The 25,877-nt window shown below is 44.4% G+C and overlaps 1 long non-coding RNA gene across 2 annotated transcripts in view; it reads right to left on the minus strand.

Moving 5' to 3' along the window:
* Positions 1-25,877, minus strand: part of LOC102157493 — a 92,042-nt gene that overhangs the window by 56,847 nt on the left and 9,318 nt on the right. For both annotated transcript variants that reach the window (XR_002342334.1, XR_002342333.1), the window contains exon 2: positions 12,939-13,031. This is a non-coding gene — a long non-coding RNA (uncharacterized LOC102157493). The remainder of the gene's footprint in view (positions 1-12,938; positions 13,032-25,877) is intronic.

The raw sequence follows: 25,877 nt of genomic DNA on the forward strand, positions 1-25,877 counted from the left end.
ACCTAAACAGAGGCTGAGGTCAAGGGGCCTCTGACCCCCATCTCTATTTACTGTTGATACTAATCAGGAGTGAGTGGTTAGTCATTTGTTCGTTTTGTTTGGCTCAAGGCAAGAGGAAGTGTTTCGCCCACGGCTTCCTGGGTCAGTGCTGTCAAAGGGAGAATATGAGGGTTTACGTGTGCTGGACCCTGAGGCTGGCCCCAGAAACGGGAATGGACCTGCTAGACAGATGAAGGTGTGGTCAGAATCCAGAGGACCATCAGATATGGGATCTTATGGGTCCTAAGCCACAAGCAATGGTGCCTTGGGTACCGGGTTTCACAACGCAACGTGGCTGAGGGGTAGTTGCATCTCCCCTGCTCTGCCTCAGACCTTGGAGGACTCCAGCCCCCAGTTGAGTGGGTTCGGTGTCTGCAGAGCAGCGGAGGCACTCTTTGCACAGCAGGGTTTCGTGTGTTTATATTATGATATTTTTCAGTGAATCACCACGAATACATTTACCCAGTGCATTACTGCTCTCTAGTCTATTTCTAGAATATTCTTTTGTGGTTGTTCCCAAAAAGGAAGCAAGTCATTTATATATCTGAAACTCTACCTTTTTTTGCATCAGCAAATCAAGAACGTGAATTAAGCAGCATCGATGGATGTGGGGCTTGGGGGGGTGACCTGTGTAACACCAGCACTGATAGGCTGTGGGGCTGTGGGGGTTGCCTTTGACCTCTTTTCTGGTGGGCTTGGCCAATAGGAGGCACTTACTGTAGGTCAGAAGGCAGGAGGGGAGTGTGGCTGGGTAACTGTGTATCAACCAGCTCTCTCCCTGTCGGGTCACTTGGGGGTGGGTCCACCGTCCAAGGCCTCAGATCCTGCCACACAGCCCTCTCCACCCTGGACTGGTCTTGCTGGGCACCACTGATCATGTCTCTCTCTCACTCCTTCATGCCTAAGATAGGGATGCATCCACACTGCAGTCCAGGCACACCTTTGTAGGTAAATCCTTTGTTAAACCCTCTTTACATACCCACTTGAATGCGCTCTCTTATTCAAATTTGCTTAGTGACTACATACCCAATCGACAGTGAAAACAACAACTTGGGAGAACTACTAATGGAAAAATTGAGTAAAATCACTGATCATTGTCCCCAAACTTTAACAAACAGATAGCTGACCTTCAGCTTTGATCAAATTCCCCCCCCCTCAAAAGGCAGAAAGCCATATAACACAAATGTTCCTGATCCTAATACCTGACTAAGACAACCAAAAATGTAGCATAATCTCATTCATGAGTATAGAACTCTGCGACGTAAAACATCTCAATAAGCAGAATTTAACGATACATCAAAATAACAAATGTAAACCAAGAAGGACTTAGTCCAAGTATAAAAGTGATCAATATTAAAGAAACATGTTAATATATTATTATAGCTATTATAACATCATCACAAAAAAGTGAGGGTATAAATCAATAAATGGATGGCTATCAAAGAGCACTCTATTGGAGTTCCCCTCGTGGCTCAGTGGTTAACGAATCCCACTAGGAACCATGGGGTTGCGGGTTCGATCCCTGGCCTTGCCCAATGGGTTGGGGAATCCGGCATTGCCATGGGCTGTGATGTAGGCTGCAGACACGGCTTGGATCCCGCGTTGCTGTGGTTCTGGGCATAGGCCGGCAGCTACAGCTCCGATTCGACCCCTAGCCTGGGAACCTCCATATGACACGGGAGCGGCCCAAGAAATGGCAGAAAGACAAAAAAAAAAAAAAAAAAAGCACTCTATTATATTCAATCCATTGTTATTTAGAAAGTGTCAGGATGGGAATGGGAGATTAGGTCCTTAAAATAACAAGACTAATTCCAAGCTAAGAGTTGACAGAATGCTCCAAGGAGAACGAAGCCCTATAGGTCATCTTTTTCCAACAACGTGCCTAAAAAATGCCTTTTAATTTATTTCACTTTTGAAAGTAATGAGAAGCAGTTACAGGTAGCTTGGCCGTCAAGGGGGCTGGAGTCTGGTTTTAACCTCAAAGGATTCTAGGTAACCAGGAGGCCAGGGGCTCCTCTCTGCTGCCAGGTGCTGCCAGGGCAAAGCTTGCTTCCCCACCAGGGGCCACAGAAAACAGAAAGCTCCACTTTATTCCTTAGGGGTTATCCTGTCCAAACCCTCATTTTGCATGTGGGAACACTGAATTTCAGACAGAAGTGAGTCCCTCCAGAGAAAACACCTACTGGCAGAATTAGGACAAATCACCACCATTGCTGAGCACCTACGGCTCACTCATCAAACAGCCCTGGAAAAGGATTCTTATCGTGACCTTTCTGCTGGCTGGGAGGTGAAGGCTTAGAGACACACCGCTAGCCTGAGAGCAAAGAAAAAGGGAGCCAGAGACAGACAGACATGACACTGAGGATAAGCTAATTATTTTTATCCTTGTTATATTTTATAAGTTTTGCATCCCCCTCCTGCCTCTTTTTTTGGTCGTTTTAGGGCTGCACCTGAGGCATATGGAGGTTCCCGGGCTAGGGGTGGAATCGGAGCTATAGCCGTGGCCTACACCACAGCCACAACAATGCAGGATCTGAGCCACTTCTGCACCTACACCACAGCTTACAGAACCCCAGATCCTTAACCCACTGAGTGAGGTCAGGGATTGAACCTACAACCTCATGGATGCTAATCAGATTCGTTTCTGCTGAGCTACGGGGAACTCCATGTTTTGCATCCCTTTAAAATATTTGTTCCACATTTCTTTAACGAGGGTGATCACGGCGCCTTCTGAGGGCAGACCATTAAGCATAAGTCCAGAACGGCGACCTTATTTCTGATTTAGTCTGACAGGTTGGCACAGCCTTGGACCCCATCTCTTGACCTGGTTCTGAGACAGAGTTTAGCACTGACATCTGCATTTGCTGGTTCCATGAGCTGGGTTCTGCATCCTGGCATTCATCTTCGTCCTCCCAAGGTCATTCCAAGGGTATTGTTTTATCCACCTGCTTTGTAAGGAGGGCTGAGCAATAGACCAGCAGGTGGGATCTAGACAGGCCTAAAAGATGAGCCCAGACTGAAACATACAACTGCTGGTGCAGCATTGGATTCAGCATATGTTTCTGGAAATTCCAGCCCTTTCTTCTTCAGAAACCCTTTCCAGGCTGGTTCCTGTGTTTGACCTCCTGCTGGAGGAGTCAGTCAACTTCCTTCCCTTGGGCTTCGAAATGGCTGCTTCAGTCTGCTTTGGGTTTTGGTTCCTTTCTTACAGGGGAGGGTTTCCTCTGCACAACTCCAAGGAGCCACTGCCCTGGGCATTGTCCAGCCCAGCCCTCTGCTGGAACGCTGCCACCTTTCCATGAGAGAGAGTTCCTGGGTTCATCTTACTGGCCAGGCTCATGCCTTGGCTCGGTCCACTGGTCCACCCTCCATGTCAAGGTCAACTCCTGGCAGTATCTGTACAATCCATAGAAGAGGTGCTGGTGACACTGGGAAATAATACACCTTGACTATCTTCACTGTGATGACGTCTTGATACCTAATTAGCAGCAATCATCATAAGGCCCTCTTTCTAAACATTTGTTCACCACTGTCCCCAGAGACCCTGTGGTGTGGATCAGGACCTCAAGGTTCACAGCCTGTACCTACCAGCTGGCATCTTCAGCCTGGTGCCCTAAACTTCCTGGGCTTTACCCACCTCCGGATAGATGGAAACCGAGGTTCCTGGCTTGACCTGGGCCTCGTGTTTTCCTCTCTCCCTGGTCCATGCTGGCCGCCTCCAGTTCCCTCTCTGCGGTGGTTTTTGCTCAAGCCCAACAGACAGGGCTTGCTGCCCATCAGCCTAGCATGCTTTTGCCTGCTGCCGCATCAGAGTGCCTTTCCCAACGATCTGTGCTTTCCTGCATCCAGCGCAGGCTTCAACATGCTTCCAAGGTGACAGATGTGACGATGGGTTGTGGATCTTGTGTGGGTTGGGGACACATCAGAAATTCTGACAGTTCTCATGTCTGCCTTGCCTGTACTTGCTGCCAGGCCCCTTGAATCCCTGCTACCTGGGGATGCATGAGAGCCCCCCACCCCCTGCCCAACACAGACACAGACACACACACACACGTATCTGTATGTGCATCTAAATACATATATGCATATATGCGGAGTTCCTGTCATGGCTCAGGGGAAATGAATCTGATTAGCATCCATGAGGATGCAGGTTTGATCCCTAGCCTAGCTCAGTGGGTTAAGGATCTGAGGTTGCCGTGAGCTGTGGTGTAGGTCACAGATGTGGCTTGGATGTGGCATTGCTGTGGTTGCGGTATAGGCCGCTAGCTGTAGCTCTGATTGAGCCCTTAGCCTGGGAACCTCCATGTGCCACGGGCGCAGCACTAAAGAGAAAATAAAAACATAAAAATTGGGAGATTGCACATTAAAATCCGCTTGAAAATACATGTATATATCTATACATATCTGTCTACCTGTTTGTATAGATCACCATTCTTTACAGCAAGCCTGTGTCATTTATCTTTTACTGCTCCCAGTAGCACTCTGGGATATGAACTATTATGACTCTTCCTTTTCAGAAGAGGACCCTGAGAGTCAGAGAGACGAAGCAGTTTGCTCCTTTGTACTTCTCAGTGTGGAGCCTCCTAGGCCTCCAGGACCACATCTCTTATAAACGCCTTCTCCAGAGTGCCTAGTGCAATGCCTGCTTGTTAAGTGAATAAACACATCTTAAATAAATGCGTAAATGTCTATGGATGCTACTTTCTGACTATCGTTTAGGCCTATCCCCCGGTTTCTGCGGCGCTCATGCACGCAATGTCAGGGTGGGATTTCCTGGCTATTCCCACATATTCTGTTTGAAGATTTATGTATTTATTTATTGCTTTTTAGGGCCGCACACATGGCATAGGGAAGTTCCCAGGCTAGGGGTCGAAGTGGAGCTGCAGCTACTGGCCTACACCACACCCACAGCAAGGCAGGATCTGAGCCACATCTGCAACCCACGCCACAGCTCACGGCAACGCTGGATCCATAACCCACTGAGGGGGGCCAGGGATCGAACCCATGCTCTCATGGATACTAGTCAGATTCATTTCTGCTTCGCCACAACGGGAACTCCTGAGGAATAATTTAGAAGAATGACCCCAAGATAAAACATCAGTCTGGGCTAACCAGTATTCCCAGTCAGGGCCAGAAGGTACAGTGCTTACAGCTAAGTAGATAAGTGTCTTCAGAGATAAGTCAGCTAATAGAGCCATGGTCTTGGTTCTCTCCCTCCCTGGCATTTCCCTGATGAGTGTATAAATCCCAGTGGAATAAATCCCATTAAAGAGAAGGCCCCCTTCTCTTTAATGAGGGCTTTAAAGACCAGAGAGAATTATGCCACAGATCAGATTGGCTTTCCTGTGTCCTTGATCCAGAAAGACCACCCCATCCCAGGGAAGGAAATGCTCTTTGATAGACCGACGAGTTGAAGTTCATATGAACTGGCTGGGTCACATGACTGAGTTCATTCTTTCAGCAGGAAAGGAGTATTGAAAGCAATTTGTCTTCCCTGATTGGATGGGTAACAGGATGGAAATATTCCTTTCCTCTAGGAAAGAGCAAGGCAGAGTGGGAGAACCTGGCTTTCATAGTCACAGACCAGGTAATAATCTCCTCAAGGCCTAAGAGGTGTAGGTCAGGGAGGGAACTCTCTGAACCCCGGGACTGTTTATCTTCGAGGGGGGGCTCTTAGTAATTCCATGCGAAATGCTATATGTTAAGGGGTGACTACTTTGTACCTACAGGCAGGAACACATTTCGAGAGGGCAAGTCTGTCATGCCATCAGAGGAAAACCTCAGCTGAGATGAGGCTGAGGCAAAGGGGCCACAGATTGGTTGGTGCAGGAAGAGGGTTCCAGACACCAGCTGGGACCTCACTGCCATTGCAAACAAACAAACAAACAACAAGGACTTCAAAATACATGAACCGTCTCTTCTTTGTGTTGTTATTCAAACATTTACTAATAATTATTCATTGTTCATTTCCTCTCCCTTCTCCTGCTGTCTAGATAAGGAATGCGGGTGGTGGGCTACTACGGTGTGGGGGAGACTGAGTCCAACAGAGGGAGACGGCAATCATCAGAATTAATGATGAAGCCACAACTCCAAAGTCTGTGCTCCTTCCTCTCTATCATGCAACCATTTGTATAGAAAACATGTGATAGTTATATGACAGGCCCAGAGAGCTGTATGCCTTGCTGAGACGCCAAACAACCCCCAAATGTCGGGCGCACAGTGTGAGTGTCTGCCAGAAGTCTGCAGGTTGTCTGCACTCTTGGACTGGGCTGGGCGCACCACGTTTCTTCTCACCTGGCATCCAGGTGGAGAAGCAGTAGCTTTCTGTGACGTGCTCTTCCCACAAATGCAGAATCTCAAGAAGCCTGGGAGGGGAGTTCTCTTCGTGACTCAGCATTAATGAACCTGACTAATATCCATGAGGATGCAGGTTCAGTCCCTGGCCTTGATCAGAGGGTGAAGGATCTGGGGTTGCCATGAGCTGTGGTGTAGGTCACAGGTGTGGCTCAGATCCTGCTTTGCTGTGGCGGTAGGCCGGCAGCTACAGTTCTGATTTGACCTCTAGCCTGGGAACTTCCATATGCTGCAGATGCAGCCCTAAAAAGACAAAAAAAAGAAGCCTGGGAGAATGTGCGGTGCCTCTTCAAGCCTCTTCTTGGAACTGTCCCCGTCATTTCTGCTCGTATTCCTTCGGCCAAAGCAAGACAGAAGCCCAAGCCTGTATGGATGGGGTGGGAAAGGAACTTCTTCCAAGGAGCTGGAGGAGAAGGGAGAGGAGTTTTGCTCATTGATAATTCCATCTGCCGCCTGTTACAGACATGCTCCTTGCCTTCTCTGTTGGTTGTCTTTTGTTTCCTGGATCACCCGTGTTTAAGTTGGCATCGCCACAACTGCCTTTTACAGTCTTTTCTGCATGGCAAAAGAGAAGCCTGGAGATTTTTCAGAATCTATATATGTCTTGTTACTTATGACAGAGCATGATAATGGGAGAAAAAAAGAATGGATACATGTATGTGTAACTGGATCACCATGCTCTACAGTAGAAAAAAAATTGTACTGGGGAAATAACAATCAAAAAAAAAAAAAATAAAAAAAAAAAAAAAAATGTCGTCAGGTAACAATGACTAAAATGAGGGGGGGGGAGGGAAGGGGGGGGGGGGGGGAGGGTGGAGGGGTGGGGGGGGGGGCAGCTGAAAATGAATCATATCTGGAGGAAAATAAACAAAACAAAAAAAAAAAAAAAGACAAAAACAAAAAAAAAAAAAGAATCTATGAAGATTTTTGGAATCTCTATCTGTATGTGGTTCTAGTTAAGAGCCTCCCAGAAACAGGGCAAGCAAAACTGAAAGAGAAGCCATTATAATCATTATTATCATTATCATTATTATTGACAGCAGTTGCAGGTAGTCACATGGGCAGAGGGCCCACAGGAAATACGTAATACCACAAGGGCAAGCTCTTGCAATGCACCTGTCCTGATATCATAGGCAGCTGACACTGGTGACCTTGGAACTCTGAGATTCCTGAGACTTGCTGGGGGCTTCGGACAACTCTTGTGCGTTACCTCCTTCTCCAAGCTCCCTGAACAATCATTGTTGCAGTCCTTCCAACGATGATGTAAGCCTTCCGTGCCTTCTGTAAAAGTCCTTCCGTCTTGGAATGCCTAGAGTGATTTCTGTTTTCTCAATGGAATTCTGACTTAACATTGTATTCTATAAAACTGTGGACATCCTCCTTCTTGTTACCACCTCTGGGTACCAAACATCAAGGCTATAATTAGTAGGTAGGGTTTCCCCTGTACATTTGAAAATAAAGAGCAAAAAAGTGAAGGTTATCTTCATTCAGGTCTGTAAGAAGTTGATGGGAGCATATTGTTTTGGGAATCACTCAATAACTACTTGGTAGGATGAATTACATACGCTTTTCTCTCAGTATGTGTATGCCAAGAACCAAGAGGAATGAACCACAAAGAAAGAACCACAGAGCTTCAGTTTATCCTCCCTGAGAACTAACCATAAGACTTAATGGGTAGTTAGTTAGACCAAAGGTCTAATTCCCGTTCAGAGCTCTCTGGTCCTGGGAGATCTCACATGGGCAGTGGTATTCTCCCCTACACTGTGCATCAGCTTCCAAACCTGTCTGATGCATCTCAGAAGTCCTAGTCATTCTCTAGGTACCACTTGCCGTTCTCTGACATGTGGTTACTTTGTTTCACGTAAAAGAGATCTCGGGTGCCTAGAATGGATTAATCCTAATCTGTGATTCGCATCACACTCATCTTTGGTCCATGCATAGGCTGCCTGTTGCTTAATTATATATTGGTCCATGAGTGATCTTAACCATACCATCAGCATCCATGAACCCATCACTCTTAGATCCTCTGGAAGCCTTCTCTTGCCCAATGTGCTCTGGAAAATGTTCGCAGAATTTTACCTCTTAGCAAAAGTAGCTCTGTGATTTTTCAGGTGTCTCTTTAACCTCATCACCAGATCTATATTTTGGACAGAGTCTGCATTTTCTTCCTTGTCTGTGAAAATGAGGAATAGACATTTCAAACCCCTTTTGGCAGAAAGAGGAATGCTCTCCTAGTAGTCCAAGCTATAAATGGATCAGTCTTGGGCAAAAATATAAATGCCCTGACATTTCTGCTCATCACCATTAAAGCATTTCTCCTTTGGCAATAGCAGTTTAGGGCATTTCTACATGAACGGTATGGCATGGGTTATGATGAAAACTTGGAAACTGTTTTGCTGAACAGAGGCAATGGACCTCTTAAAAAAACATGCTTTTTAATAGCACATAAATGAATAAATACGTGATTGGTGTTTAACTATTCCTTAAATGAGGGTACATTTGTTAAACTTTAATCAAAGGAAATTATATATCAAAGGGCTTGACAAAATATAAATTTAAAAACATGCAAACAAACAATTATCTCACTACTTAATTGCAAAATTCCAACTTTTTTAAAGTACAGATTTGAACTGAACTGATCATTAAATATAGAGAACTGCCTTTAAATAGGCCAATTTGCTTACTACCAAGTAGAACAGACAGTATATTATGTAAACAACAAAAACAAACAAAATTGTAAAATAAGTGGAAAGAAAAGCAAATGAAATAATTGAATCAACTGAAATCCAAAGTAAAAAATTATGGTTTCTGACACGAGTATCAAGGAACCAAAAAGGTCTTCTCTAACAAGAATCTGAACCAAAATGCTCATTCTTTGAGATGTATTTAATCATTTCTAAAGAGTTGATCATGTTCAATCCTGGAGGGCCAGTTAGTGTGAGAAGTCTCATAATTTACCTTCATTTTAATTTAACGTAAGTAGACAGACAGACAGACACAGTCTCTGTTGGATACTGAACAGCTGGAAAGGAATCTCAGAAATCTTGTAAATCTTCTATCCTGTAGCCCTTCCACTAAATCCAGGAGCCCTGCCCATTCCCCCCCACACCCCCCCGGGAGAAAGAACAACCACATTTAACCGTGTCTGCTGTAGAAGACAGATTTCCCTCGTGGTGGACTGAACCTAACATGGACCTCAGTGGAAACCACCCATCACAGGCCAGGGAATGAGCCAAGCCCTGGGGTGGGAGGTCATATTTATTTCAAAGCAACAGCTGAAGGAAGCGAGAAGCAGCTAGGAAAGAAGGGTTTTGAGTTAAGTGGGCTGGGACACAGGTGGAAAGAGAGGCCACCCCATAATGCACAACCTGGGAAGATAAGCTGCCTTCTGAAAGCCAGAGACAGGAGACATTTATAAAGACCTTTTCCCTCCAAAGGTGAAACATCACTTCACTGACTGGAGCCACAGTGCAATTCCAGAGTCCATTTCAATTTGCAGGCAGCCCGTGGGAATGCACCTTGCAAAGTTGCTAGATTGCATCCATTGTGAGGTTGCACAAAGAAAAAAAGATAGTTCCAGCCGCCCCCATCCTATGGTCTGGAGATATTTTATGAGCCAGTTCCTAAAAAAGTGAGCTCATCTTACACGGGTTGTTCCAAACAAAACTTCTTACTCTGCCTCCAGCCTGCTCCCATTCTTCCTCCCGAGGCTTGGGTTCTCCTCCTCTTTATTTCTTTTTCTTTTTCTTTTTTTTTCTTAGAGCCACACTCGCAGCACATGGAAGTTCCTAGGCTAGGGGATCAACAGGAGCTAGAGCTGCAGGCCTGTGCCACAGCCACAGCAATGCAGGATCCGAGCTGCGTCTACATCTGCGACCTACATAGCCGCTCACAGCAACACCGGATCCCTGACCCACTGAGTGAGGCCACGGATCGAACCCGCATCCTCGTGGATATTAGTGGGATTCATTTCCACTGTGCCACAACGGGACACCCACTCTTCCCTTTACACCTGTCCTGGTCTCCCACTTCCCCAACAAAACTTTAACTGCACTTGATATTTCCCATCACTAGTGTTACTCAAACAGCTATGCAAGAAACTGGTCAGATTCCCCTCCTCTTCCTCCTCCTCCTTTATTCTTCTATGGAATCAGGGTGTCGCTGTACGGTTGTTAATCCCTTGGGAACCACCTTCTACCTCCAGCCCACAGAGCTGCATAATAATCACATCTACCCAAACTCCCCAGCTTGGGATTATTCAGGCAGTTGAATTTTTGTGCTTTTGGTGGTATATAGTACAGAGTCGATTAATGCTTGATATTATAATTATAGTTTCATTTCTTCTTTAAATATTTGCTATAATTTACTGGTGGAACCATCTGGGTCTGGTGATTTCTTTCTTGGCAGATTGTTCATTATTTATTCACTTAACACATTTAGAATTCTGTCCTTTGGAGAATTAACCCCTTTATTGTTCTGCAAGGCATCTCTCTATCTCTGATCTCTCCCTCATTCTGAAGTTGGCTTTTTCGGAAATTAATACAACTCTTTCAGCTTTTTTGAGTAGTATTTATGCCATATAGCTTTCCTCATTCCCATATTTTTAACCTAGGTCTTTGTGTTTTAAGTATATTTCTTACAAACAAAATACCTTGGCTTTTCTTCATTTTTTTTTAAATGCAGTTTTTGTTTGTTTTTTTGTCTTTTTGTGGGCCACTCCCATGGCATATGGAGGTTCCCGGGCTAGGGTCGAATCGGAGCTGTAGCTGCCAGCCTACGCCAGAGCCACAGTAACAAGGGATCCAAGCCACGTCTGCAACCTACACCACAGCTCATGGCAACGCCGGATGCTTAACCCACTGAGCAAGGGCAGGGATCGAACCCGCAACCTCATGGTTCCTGGTCGGATTCGTTAACCACTGCGCCATGACGGGAACTCCTAAATGAATGCAGTTTTGAGCATACTTTTACCTCGAGGCTGCTGCAACTTGATATAGATATGCTAACTCACACAATTCTGCAAATATATTATTATTCCCATTTTATAGATGAAGATATTGAGGCTTAGAACATTTAATTAGGTCAGAAACAGATCCAAACCCAGGTATTTCATCATCTTTAACTAGGAAGGCACACAGCACAGTGGTTAACAGTACTTGTCTTTGCTACTTGCCACATATGAGAGAACCTGAGCTAAGTGTCATTTTTCTCACTTAATATCAGGATGATAATAACCGCCTCCCTTAAATTAAATTAAATGCATTTAAAGTTGTAAAGCATTGAGAACAGTATGTTGCACTAGGTTTTAAAAGAAGAGGAAAAAATAAAACCTTAAGCTTTTCCTATTTCAGCATCTGCCTTTGAATCTGTCTTCAGGTGAGACTAGATGCATTAATAGAATCAATTTCCTGCTTATTGAATGGATTAAGTGAAATAGTGCCTGCAAAACACATACTAAGGAGATAAGCACCAGGCAAGGACTCAGCAAATATTGTCTCTAAGTATAAAAATATTTACTGCTGTGGGTGTTTTCCTATATTTCACTCTTTCAAATAGTCATGAAACAACCCTACTTAGACACATATTATCATGTGACACCAGTTTCTCCGCAGATGGAAATCAGACAGGTGTCAAGAGTCAAGGTTACTGTAGTTGAAATTTCAATGGACATCGCATTAAATTGCATCACATTCTCAAAGAGACAATTTTTTTTTTTTTATCTTTTTGTCATTTCTAGGGCCACTCCCGTGGCATATGGAGGTTCCCAGGCTAGGGATCTAATTGGAGCTACAGCTGCCAGCCTACGCCAGAGGCAGAGCAATGCCAGATCCAAGCCACATCTGTGGCCTACACCACAGCTCAAGGCAACGCCAGATCCTTAACCCACTGAGCAAGGCCAGGATCAAACCCAGTCCTCATGAATCCTAGTCAGGTTTGTCAACTGCTGAGGCAGGACGGGAACTCCAGGGATAGCATTTTTAAGGCAGAGGTTGGTACAGGACATCTTTTCAGGGTGTAATAAGTCTTAATTCTCAGGAGAAACATAAGCGGTTTTTGCCTACTGGGGACCTGCAGTTACAATTAAGTGTTAGTGATTTTTCTGATTCACCAGTAAGCATCAGATGTTAAATTTCTTAACGTATTCTTGATAAGAGCTGGAGCATAGCGGAGGACAGGAGCGGCAAGATAATCCTAGAATCTCAAATAGATGCCCTGATTTACACAATTCTCCTTTTTTTAAAACTAATTAAACCACCTTTAATGGTATGGCCTGACAATGGACTCTCAGGCCCAAATCCAAAAGCCAAAATTGAAGCAAATTACCTACTGTCGGCTAGTGATAAAGTCATTTGGGAGACTGAATATAAGTAGTTTTCATCGGTGTATGGAGCTCTCTTAGTCAGGGGGTCAATTTGAACCTAATCTGTGCCAATGACTTAGAAGTGGAGGCAGGGCGCTGAGACCCAATGCCAATGCAGCCACCACCATTCAAGGCGGAGGCACGGGAATGGCCTTCAGTGCCCTGAAGGCTCCTGGCAGCTTACCTGGAAGTCCCCAGTGAGCCGAGGCTCCGGGGCCTTTTCTGTGAGATGTCTTCTCCAGGGGCGGCCACCTCCACGAGAGAAATCAGGTAGGATCTGGAATAACAGAGCACAGTCTCTGTGACTTAGAGGGACAGGGTGTCAGTAGAGCCTCCCTTCAAAACACATGTACGTGTACACACACACACACACACACACACACACACACACCCCTTCCATTCCTCGCGGACACACCCTCCTCTGTGTCTCTCTCTATAACTCTGAGACACTCCTTTTTATCTATTTGTTTGTTTTTGGCCATGCCCGCAGTGTGCAAAAGTTCCTAGGCCTGGGATGGAACCTGTTCCCCAGCAGTGACAACACAGGATCCTTAACCCCCTAGGCCAACAGGGAACTCCTTGAAACTTCCCTTTTAACCTGTAAATATCCTGTGAGGAATGACCCCCTTAGATGTTTATTATCAGACAGCATCTTAAAAGGAATCATCTCCAAGCCGACTACTGCTGCCTCAAAGGACTAAACTGTGACTTTTGTGATTATTCCACACATGACTTGTATGTTGGACTCTTGGGACTATTTAATATGGGACTGAACGCTTGAGTTCCTTGCTCTCATGGAGTGAATGAAGTAAGTACTCTTAGGACAGAATTATATCAGAAATTGTTTCACAGAGGTCCCACTGCAGCTCAGCGGTAACGAACCTGACTAGTAATCATGAGGACACAGGTTTGATCCCTGGCCTTGCTCAGTGGGTCAAGGATCCGGCATTGCTGTGAGCTGTGGTGTAGGTCACAGATGTGGCTTAGATCTGGCATAGCTGTGGCTGTGATGTCGGCCAGCAACTATAGGTCCGACTGGACCCCTAGCCTGGAACCTCCATATGCCGCAGGAGCGGCCCTAGAAAAACAAACAAAAAAATTGTTTTACTAGCAAATATGACAGAACACAAATAAGATATTACAACATAATAATGAGCCCCCCCCCCAAGAAAATGTTCTTTACATAAGTGCTTCTCAGGTTTACAACATATTTTTCTGGTTTTAAATTCAAAAACAGGGAGTTCTCGTTGTGGCGCAGTGGTTAACGAATCCAACTAGGAACCATGAGGTTGCGGGTTCGTTCCCTGGCCTTGCTCAGTGGGTCAAGGATCCGGCTTTGCCGTGAGCTGTGGTGTAGGCTGCAGACGTGGCTCGGATCCCGCGTTGCTGTGGTTCTGGCGTAGGCCGGCAGCTACAGCTCTGATTCAACCCCTAGCCTGGGAACCTCCATACGCCGCAGGAGCGGCCCACGAAATGGCAAAAAGACAAAAAAAAAAAAAAAAAATCAAAAACAGACATCATTTAACTTGATTTATGTACATATAGAGTTTATGTAAGTTGCTTATCCTATGTATGTACATTATGTAAATAATGTATAGTATGTATATCACAAGTTATATATCTAATAGTCTTTGCAAATAACCTCATGACATATCATATTATATACTATATCATACATCAAGACTCTGTATACTCTAATAGTATACATAATTATTAGTGTTCATTAAAAAGCCCAAAAGCTTGGCATTGTTTCACTCATTTTATAAATGAAAATATGTGAGGTTCAGCAAGAATTGGTAGCTTGCGGAATGTCATATGGCTACTATGTAACGCAGCTTTGATTGACACCCAGAGCTTTCTTCCGCATTCACAATATTAATAAGAATAACAACAAGTAAGGCTATATAATTCTACTGTGGCTAAACACTGTTCAAAATACGTCTTAAGAATATTAACTCATTTCACCCCCATGAGCTAAGTCTGATCATCACCCCATTTCATTTTTTTTAATTTTTAAATACCACCCCCCACCTTTTTTTTTCTTACTCTTTTTTTTTTGGCGGCCCCGTGGCATGTGGAATTCTCAGGCCAGGGATGGAATCTGAGCCAGAGTTGAAACCTAGGCCACAGCTGCAGCAACAGCAGATCCTTAACCCAGTGCATTGGGTTAGGGATCGAACCTGTGTCCCTGCCACTGCAGAGACACCATTGATCCCATTGGGCCACAGGAGTGCCACATCACCCCCATTTTATAGATGAGAAAACTGAGGCACAAAGACTTTAAGCAATGTGTCCGAAGTCACATGGTTAGTAAGTCTACAACTGGTGTCTGAACCCAGGAATTCTGACTCCAAAGCTCTGTGCTCTTTTCCCTGTATCAAACTATGCCTCTAGCATATACTAGTTTTAAATATAGTATTTTTTGGGCAAAAACTTGGCAATCACCAAAAAGAAAAGAAGAAAGCATCCACAATCGTCCACACAAGGTATTTTCTTGTATTCCTTTGCAGTTTCTGTTAATGCATGTTTTTATGCTGGTGGAATCGGTTTCCAGGAAGTTCAAAAAAATTTTTTTATGAGCACTCCTGCATGTACTCTTCCATTTCTTTCTTGATGCTCCTCTGGTTTTCTAATTATTTGAATCCGGTTTTTTTAGGATGTGTTTTTTCAGGTAGAATTAAAGGTGAAGGAGAATCACCTTTAATTTTGCAAACATTGTCAAATTAGCAGATTGTTTATATTTACAGACCCTTTCAGCATACCTCCATCAAACTTTAAGTTTTTCTAAGATTCCAAATGTTATTCCATTTCGAAAGGCATAACATAGTATGTTGTTAACGGTTAGTGAGTTTGCATGTTTTTCATGTGTTTAGAAGTTACTTATAATCTCACTAGTGGATTTTTTTCCCCTCTCTTCGATAAGTGTCTTACATGACCATTTGAAACGGTTGAGAGATATGGAATCTTCTTCTTCTTTTTTTCTTTTTAGAACCGTGCCTGCAGCATATGGGAATTCTCAGGCTAGGGGTCGAATCGGAGCAACAGCTGCCAGTCTACACCACAGCCACAGCAATGCCAGATCTGACCCGTGTCTGCGATCTACGCTGCAGCTCTTCTCAACACTGGATCCTTAACCCACTGAATGAGACCAAGATCGAACCTGCATCCTCATGGCTACTAGTCAGGTTCTTAACCCACTGAGCCACAGTGGAAACTCTGAGATATGGAATCTTCTTGACCTGCTTCTATCAACTTTGCATGTTCAGCTTCCCTGCTGACCCCAAGGGCCCCTGACTGGACAGGATGCCTCATTCTGGATCCATATATTTTAGCTGATTTTTTTTTTCCCACCTTTCCAATTGGTCTTGTCACATTGAATCCACTTAATCCTACAGGAAGGAAAAGAAAAGGCCTCTCAGAGTTGCAGGAACCAAATTACTATCTCTTCGCCTCACCACCGCTGGGTAGGTTTTCTTGCTTTCTTGTAGGACGCATTAAGGAAAAAATAACCATTCCTATGGCTGTTGGAATGACATCCAAGCACAGGCTCTGCTGGAAGTTCCTTCATGAAGGATACACGGAGCCCCCTCAGCCTTCTCCAGAGAAGGGGCAGCATGGACAGCAAAAGACATAGTTTTGGAATCAGAGAGAACCTCGTTTGAGACCTGGCTCAACCACTCACAGATGACATAATGTGGAGATGGAGTGTTCAGAAGAATTTAACACAGGGCTGGTACAAAATATGTGCTCAGTAAAGGAAAGCCTGCTCATCAGCACCATGAGCAGCCGTAGTGGAGACTGATGCTGGGGGCTTATGGGAATGGGGACAAAGAATGCCACCTGCCATAGCAGCAAACAAAGGACACTGTGGCCATCTGGCCATCAGCCTCTGTAAGCCACCCGCAAAGGGGCACCCTGAGGGGGATTCAGGTTGAAGAAAAGCAGGATTCTGGCCCAGGATAGTTAAGATGCATATCAAAGGGATTGTTTCAATGAGCCCCGGACTCTCGCATCTGCTCCCACACAGAAAAGTGCTACTACATTCATTAACTTGAGTTGTCTGGTTTTCTTTAATTAACAGCAATCTTTCTATGTTCCGACTCCCTGGGTCTTTTGTAAAAACTCCCACATAGGCTGGCTCCTGCCTTACCTCTTTGGAATAGTCCCTTAGATCTATCTGAGAGGCTGTGTCCATGGCTGAAGTCCTCAGTGAGTTGGTGAGACAAAACACAACTATGAAGTTTAAAGTTGGTACTTTTTTTTTTTTTTCCAGTCAACAGGAAGAGTCAAGAGAAGATTTTGAAAGGAAAGGAGTCAGGGGTGATTCTTTAAAAAACTTAATGTCCCAACGTAACAATTTTGCCAGAAAGCAAAGTACTAAAGCAACTCTTTCTCCAGTTTTAGTTGTTTAGGCTCTTAATTCTGTGCCCCTTCCTCTGACTATAGTTCTCAATAGACTGGCTCAGCTTCCATCTCTCAACAAACGGTGCAATCGACAGAAACCTCCACGATTCTCTTAGCTAACTGGACCGTTCACCCAATGGGCTGCAGCCGATCTGTTCAATCAGAAGGCACCGCAGGAAGATGTCACACATGGAGTCATTTCCATGACTGGCAAAGACCTTGCTAAAAAACCAGAACATTGGAAATGTTCAGTCTTATGTCCTGGCAAGAATTTCGAATGTGCCCCTCCAGCTCTCAAAGACTGATAAAGACGATTTAGTTCTTTGATGTGTACATATGCCTATGGCTTCAGAAATGTCAAAGACAATGCTTGAAAATGAAAATTGCAGGCTGTCAACTTCATGGTCTACATGGGGGTGTGGAACCTGTTTCCTTGGTCCTCGCCATCTTATCTCCAGCAAGCCCCTCCTCTGCTTTCCCCAGGCACACAAAATTAGTCCAGCCCTTCTTTGCAGACATACATGTACTCATTCAATGATCAGCTTGATGGATACCCTGATTATTTAGTTCTCAACCAATCAACACAGCCATAAAGCTGTTTGCTCCAAACTTGATACATTTCAAATCTGCCTCCTCCAACCCACCCTCCCTGCTCGTGTAGTTTTGTGTCGTCTTGTGCAGATTAGCATGTGACTTTTTCTTACTTCTCCCCCAATTAGCTTCCTGCACAAGAAGTTTTTCCAAACTTCAAATAATAACATAGCATTTTCCCACTTGCACTAAAAGGCTCCCAAGTATCTACGGTAGCATTTTGCAACAGACAATAAAGATGGCAAAGGTTCTGTAATCTGAGCTGTTCAGTATGGTAACCATTAGCCACATGTTGCTACTGAGCATGTCAATTTTAAGTAAAACACTAAGGAATCTCATCTCCTTAGCCATAGAAAAGGAGTTGGGGATGGCATGAGATTACTGAATAAAAAATCAGCCTCAAATGTCAAGTATCCAGTTTTACCCATTCATTCAGCCCAGACAGTCTGAGAATCAAAAGCCATTAAAAGTACAAAGCCGCTTTTCAAAACGTTCATTACAGAGTTGTAAGATTGTTTTTCTTACGATCACTTGCCAAATTTTAGCTGCATTTAAAATATATGTAGTGCCTGTGTTTACAGAAAACTGATATATAGATGTGCATACAATGAATAGATTCCATGTGAGCCTGAGGAGATGGATTAAGACGGTGGAATAGAAGGACTGGAGCTCACCTCTCATAAGAACAACAAAATTACAACCAAATGCTGAACAACCTTCAACCAAATGGACTGGAAACTTTCCAAAAAATATCCTACTCCAGAAGACAAAGAGGAGGCCACATCAAGAGGTAGGAGGAGTGATTATGGGATATCAGCAACCCCATATCTCCTGGGTAGGAAGCCCCACAGACTGGAAAGGAAGTGGTTCACAGAGACTCACCTACAGGAGTGAGAGTTCTGAAGCCACGTCAAGTCCCCACGCCTGGGGATCTGGCACTGGGAGAAAGAGCCCTTGGAGCATCTGGCACTGAAGGCCAGTGGGGCTTGTGTGCAGGAGCTCCACAGGACTGGAGGAAACGGAGACCCCATTCTTGAAAGGCACACACAGACTTTCACGTGCACGGGGTTCCAGGCAAAGCAAAGGCTCCATAGCGATCTGGGTGAGACCTGACTGCAGTTCTTTGAGGATCTCCTGAGAAAACAGAGGGTGACTGTGGCTCATTGTGGGGGAAGGGCACTGGAGGCAAAGCTCTTGGGAACATTCATCAGCACCCGTTTCTCTGGAGGTGGCCATTATGGGAAAATCTGGCCCCACCCATGAGCACTGAGAAGCCCAGGCCAAACAACTATCCAGGTGGGATTACAGCCCCACCCATCAGTAAACAGGCTGCCCAAAAACCTCCCAGGCACACAGCCACCTCCAATCTCACCCAGAGACAAACCCCACCCACCAGAGGGACAGGAATCAGCTCCACCTACCAGTGGGCAGGCACCAGTCCCTCCCATCAGGAAGCCTACAGCAAGCCCCCTTACCAACTTCAGCCACAAGGTAGGCAGACACCAGAAATTGCAAAAAGGACACCACACCAAAAACCTATAAAAATGAAAAGACGGAGACCTATAACTCAGATGAAGGAGAAAGAAAAAACCCCAGAAAAACAGCTAAGTGATCAGGTGATTATCAGCCTCCAGGAAAAAAGACTTTAGACTGTTGATGCTGAAGATGATGCAAGACATTGGAAATAAACTGGAGCCATGTGAGCAACCATGAATCCTGACCTGGCAAACATCACGAATCACTCTCTCATTTCTTCCTAGCCGCTCTTAAATCTAACACACATTATCAGCTTGGTTTTGATGCACATAGTGAGACTTTATTGGCAGGAACCTAAATAGCCATCTCTGAAATGCAGAAACTCAAAGGTCAGAAATAAGAACAAAGCCTCAGACCCGTACAGCACTTCACAGTTTACAAAGCACATTTAACCCTATCATCTCATTTGTTATCAGTCTTTTGCTTTTTGCTTTTTAGGGCCACGCTTTTGGCATATGGAGGTTCCCAGGCTAGGGGTCCAATCAGAGCTACAGCTGCCAGCCTATGCCACAGCCACAGCAATGCAGGATCCGAGCCGTGTCTGCAACCTACACCATAGCTCAGGGTAACCCCGGATCCTTAACCCACTGAGCAAGGCCAGGGATTGAACCCGCAACCTCATGGTTCCTAGTCAGATTCATTTCTGCTGTGCCACGATGGGAACTCCATTATTATCAGTCTTTTTTTAATTGAAGTACAGGTGACTTATAATGTTGTATTAGTTTCAAGTATACATGTATGTGAATCAATTTGCTGTGTGTGTGTGTGTATTATATATATATATTCTTTTTTCAGATTCTTTCCCCCCCCCGTAGCTTATTACAAAATATTGTCTACACTTTCCTGTGCTATACAGTAGGTCCTTGTTGGGCATCTGTTTTATATGCAGTGGTGTGTATATGTTAACCCCAAATTCCTAATTTATCCTCCCCCACCTTCCCTTTTGGCGTTACGGGTTTTTTGCAATAAGGAGGACAAAACCCATTCTCTGCCTTCATAAGAAAGGAGGAAAAAGGAACTGATAACTCTGTATGGCTGCCTGACATGCCCAAGATCTTAGCGTTAGCACGCCAGGGCCAGAACTGTTATTCAGCCTGACCACACGTTCAGAGCTATTTTCTCTACTCTCTCTGCTGCTCAGATTGTGGGTTGGTCATACTCCCCTGGGATTAGCAGCTTGCAGCTGACAGTAGAAGTCTTCCCAAAATTGCAGTCTCAAAGTGAAAGTGTGTTCTCACCATGTCATCCCGTTATTTTCTTTCTGGAATGTTGCTTCTAGTAAATGAGGGGGAAAATTGCCAGTGACAGCTTGATAACTACCCCCAGCCATGGTCGACAGAGGTTACCTTAAGCCACAAGTTGGGAAGTGGTCGCCATGGAAACCCGGAAGCCAGCTATTTCTCAAATATGTCTCAACGGCAAGAGCTCAATTATAAACTTTGTCAAGAGTTTGGATATGCTAAGGTTGAGTGAGACTGGTCATACCTCTGGACTGGGGAAGGGGCTCCAGATAATAATATATATATATTTTTTTACAAATATATATATTTGTAAAATTGTCTTTTGGTTATCAAGATGTATCATAGTGAAACTTGTATTGGGGAAATAACAATTAAAAAAAAGATGTGTCATAGTGTATATCCTTTGACTCTCATTTGAGGCAATGTTACCTCGAATGTCCCGAATTCAGGATTGGGGTGATACCTTTGAGGCGAGAACATGTTCTATATAATGAGGATTTTAGAAAAATTCTATAACCAAACCTTTTAGTATGGAAGTCAAATGGGACCTACTTCATAACAAATATGGCATTGTGTCGAGTGTAATTCATTATGAGGGCTCCTGGTGGATCAGTGGATCTACCAAACACCCCAAGGAAGAAATATGCTTTTATTTTTATTTTTTGCCAGATGCCCTTCACAAGTAAGAAAATTAAGATACTCCCTATATTCTACTATGCAACCAGACAGAAAAGGGAAAAATCTGATCAATCATTGATTTTTTTTTTCTGTCCCCAAATGCCCTTAACTTGCTCTCCAAACATGAACTTTTCTTCTTCTTTTTTTTTTTTTTTTGTCTTTCTGCCTTTTCTGGGGCCGCTCCCACGGCATATGGAGGTTCCCAGGCTACGGGTCGAATCGGAGCTACAGCTGCTGGCCTACACCTCAGCCATAGCGAGGTGGGATCCGAGCCGCGTCTGCGACCTACACCACAGCTCACGGCAACACCGGATCCTTAACCCACTGAGCAAGGCCAGGGATCGAACCTGCAACCTCATGGTTCCTAGTGGGATTCGTTAACCACTGAGCCATGACAGGAACTCCTAAACATGAACTTTTCACTGCATCTTGACTCTCCCCCCCTCTAAGGCCCCAAGTTCTACGAGTACTGCTTTACATCTCTCAGAGATCTTAAAACGTGTTCCTGGAGTTCCCACCGTGGCGCAGTGGTTAACAAATCCAACTAGGAACCATGAGGTTGCGGGTTCGGTCCCTGCCCTTGCTCAGTGGGTTAACGATCCGGCGTTGCCGTGAGCTGTGGTGTAGGTTGCAGACGCGGCTCGGATCCTGCGTTGCTGTGGCTCTGGCGTAGGCTGGCGGCTACAGCTCCGATTAGACCCCTAGCCTGGGAACCTCCATATGCCACGGGAGCGGCCCAAGAAATAGCAACAACAACAACAACAACAAAAAAGACAAAAGACAAAAAAAAAAAAAAAAAAAAAACGTGTTCCTGCCCCCCTGATTCCAGGGGAGGATAGAGGTTTACACGCTTCTGGGAGGAGGACTGGGATAAACATGGGTGGGAGGGGCTGCTGGCTGTCTTTGGGAACAATATGCCACATGCCTGAAAGGGACTTGACACATCATCTGATGCTACTCATTTTGGACCCAAATAAACCCACGTTAGAATTTTGAAGAAATTAAGGCTGAAAGAGAAAAAAGAACTTGACCACAACCATAAAGCAAGTCGATAACAAGAAAGAAATTTCATGTCTCGTATTACAGTTCCGAATGCTTTCTATACATTTTCCCCCTAAGTTTCATTGGAAAGAAAAGCTGCTGTAAAAACACATTAGGAAGAATGTCAAAGGCAGGAGTTCCCCTTTGTGGCTCAGCGGCAACAAATCCAACTAGTATCCATGAGAATGTGGGTTTGATCCCTGATCCTGCTTGGCGGGTTAAGGAACTGGCGTTGCTGGGAGCTGTGGTGTCAGTCACAGATGAGGCTCAGACCTGGTGTTGCTGTGGCTGTGGTATAGGTTGGCAGCTACAGCTCTGTCTGATTCGAGTCCTAGTCTGGGAAATTCCATATGTCATGCATGAAGCCTTAAAAAAAAAAAAATCAAAGACAAATTATCTGTGAAGTGTCTTTTTTATTATCCATACCATTGTTGTCTTCCTTTAGTATACACAATAGAGTTGACTATTCTGGAAGGATAAAAGTCAAAAGCAGCGATCAGTGCAAGTGGGGAACCAAGTTCCAATTCCTATATTTCAGAACATCTAGAGTGGAAAAAAAAAAAAAAGATATTTGTTGAGGGGGTAAGTTAGGGCTGTCTTACTTTCCATTCTTTTTTTGGCGGGGGGTCAATTTGTGAACATCATGATTTTCAAACTCCTTCTACACAGCAGGCTATATCCTCCACACTGGAGAACTGGTCTTTGAGATGCTAACTAGGTAGAAATGTGGGCAGTTGGTAGTTGGAAATATAAACATATGAGAACAGAAAATGCAGCTTTACTTGGGCAGCTGATCAGCGCCTTGCAGGAAGAAGAAGGGGCAGAAAAAAAATCACCAGGGTTTGGTGGCCTGAAAGATCAGAGAATGCCCACAGTGGGAGGCAGTAAGTGTGGGTGATGGGCAGCGGAGGGGAGGGAGGCTCTGGGGAGTCAGAGACCTCGTGCAGGACTTTGAGTTGGATGGACAAGGATGGTGCAGAGTCAGGAGCTTCATAAGTGGGAGTGCAAAGAAAAGATCACAGCAGTGTTCTGTGCTAGCATCAAATCAGAGGCCAGTCACTCTGGATTAGAATTTAGGTTTTCCAAGCCATTGGTCAGATGAATGGATTAAGAAGATGTGTACATATACACAATGGAATACTACTCAGCCATAAAAAAGAACAAAATAATGCCATTTGTAGCAACACGAATGGAACTAGAGACTCTCCTACTGAGTGAAATAAGTCAGAAAGAGAAAGACAAATACCATATGCTATCACTTATTATCTGGAATACGACAAAAATGAACCTTGCCACCGAAAAGAAAATCATGGATTTGGAGAACAGATTGTGGGGGAGGGGGAGGGAGTGGGGTGGACTGGGAATCTGGGGTTCATAGATGCAACTATTGCCTTTGGAATGGATAAGCAATGAGATTCTACTGTATAGCACTGGGAACTATACCTAGTCACTTATGATGGAGCATAATGGAAGATAATATGAGAAAAAGAATGTATATATATGTATGTGTGACTGGGTCACCTTGCTATACAGTAGAAAATGGACAGAACCTGTAAACCAGCTATGATGGGAAAAATAGAAATCATTTAAAAGTTTTTTTAAAAAAATAATGTTTATTCAGCCAGATTTCTTTTTGACTTTCTGTTGTTGTTGTTCTATATGGTAGCAAACCCTGGTGATGGGAGCCACGGCCACAGCTACGAGAGGAAAACACATGGTCCTAAAACCAGTCAACATGAGCAAAGAGGCATGGGCGCCGAGGAGGTGGCCATCCCGCATGCGTTTTCTCTTGGGGTCATGCCTTGTCCTCTAAAACGCCTTTTAAATTGGCTTTCAAAGCTCGTCCACGTGCTGCTGGGCCATTGGCATGAGGCAGTTGGAACAGAAGTTGTAAAACATGCTTTGAGCAGAGTGAGTATACATTACTTGAAAACATCATTCATTTTTAGTTCCTGCAGCATTTCTCTCAAATAAACATTAGGGATCACTTAGCCGAAATATGCTACAAGTTAAAAAAAAAAAAAAGAAAAAGAAAAAGAGCCTAATTTCCCGCACCCAGATAAACCTGGGCTGGATGACCATTTCAGACCAGCGTCCAACTTCCAAAGGCTGGGGACCTGTTTCACCGTGACCATGGCTCAGACACAAGACTGAGAGACAGACCAGTCTTCATCTCAAAGAGGCCATCAAGTTGCCTCGCCAAGAAAACAGGTAGCGAGAAGGCGTGATGCCATGGAGTAAATTAGAATGAACATCCATTTTCCTCTCCGTGGCAGTCAGCCCATTCCATTCTTTGCATGCTATTTTCATACGTTAACAGCAGGGTGAGGGCTGAAGAGGAGGAGAGGTGGAATGGCTTAATGGAATGAGAGGGGAAGAGAGAAAGAGAAAGCTCACGGACTATTAATCCAGACCCAGTAAAGCCCAGTTTTGTCTAGAGTGGTCAAATAGAACTGAAAATCAGTTCAGGGGCTTGCCATTGAGATGAATAAGCCGCTGCCCTCACCCATCCTGGCCCTGTCCACTCTCTCTTTAATCTTGATTTGATTGCAATAGCTTTAATTGAAAAGGACGTGACCCTGGTTCTTCCCCCGTGGTCTGTCCAGTTGGGGCTATGGAACCCCACACGGTGCTGAGAACTCGCCCTGATGGAGACGGGAGTGGCTCCTCCAAGCTCAGTGGTCCTTCTGTGCACTCACCCCTCCCATCGCACCAGCTGGTTCAGCGCTGCGGAAAGCGTGATGCCGTATGATGGGCTGGGTGCCAAGTGCTGAGATCGCGTTAGAAAATGGCCAGTTTCAATGGCAGATTTTATCCATTAAAACCTATTACTAGTTCCCTCCCAGAGCCCAGCTGGTTCCATTATAGAAAATTGGAGTGAAATGATGTCAGGTTTGTGCCATAAAAATGAATAGGAATCTTGCTTTTCATTATTTTAAATTGCAGATTGTTGCAGTGATATGTATTTATTTTTGTCATTTCTCGCTGGCCCTGGTTGAGGGTCTGACCCTTGAATAATGAATAAACAGAAAGACACAGGTTGGCACTTGAGCCTTGCCTGTGTCACCCTGGCTTTTCCTTCCATTTGTGACAAATTCAAAAAAGGCAGCACTCTTAAATGGGTTTATAATCTGTGTTCTTTTAAGCTGTCACTCAGTTGCTGTCTCAGAAAATAGGCTATTGAAACTAAGGAGGAAATATTTCATAGAGACTTCAACGTTGCAAACTTGTTTCCAGGCTTAGAGGCAGCCCTAAGTTAGCTTTAGAATTAAAATAAGAACTTGGAGTAATTGTTGCTTATTGAGATAAAGGAGGTTCATTTGGAAATGCCAAGTATATTTTAGCAAGCTTAACAATGATGACTTCTTTTGTTGGGGAATAATCGAGTTTTCTAGATGTTGCTTTCAGAACCAGGAGTTTTATAGGCTTACTCTCAAAAGTAGGCAAAAGGGCACAGCAACAATGACTATAATAGAAATAACTGTGGATTCATTTTAAAGTTTTTATAGTCAAAAAGTTTTAATATCTTAAGTGGCCACTGAGATAGGAAGACCAAAAATATAATAAGTCCTAGAATTATGAGAGATGTGAGAAGCAGTTGAAATAGTAAGTAGCAGTAAGAAAACTTGTAT

The sequence above is a fragment of the Sus scrofa genome, chromosome 3, assembly GCF_000003025.6.
Source record: "Sus scrofa isolate TJ Tabasco breed Duroc chromosome 3, Sscrofa11.1, whole genome shotgun sequence".
NCBI lineage: Eukaryota > Metazoa > Chordata > Mammalia > Artiodactyla > Suidae > Sus > Sus scrofa.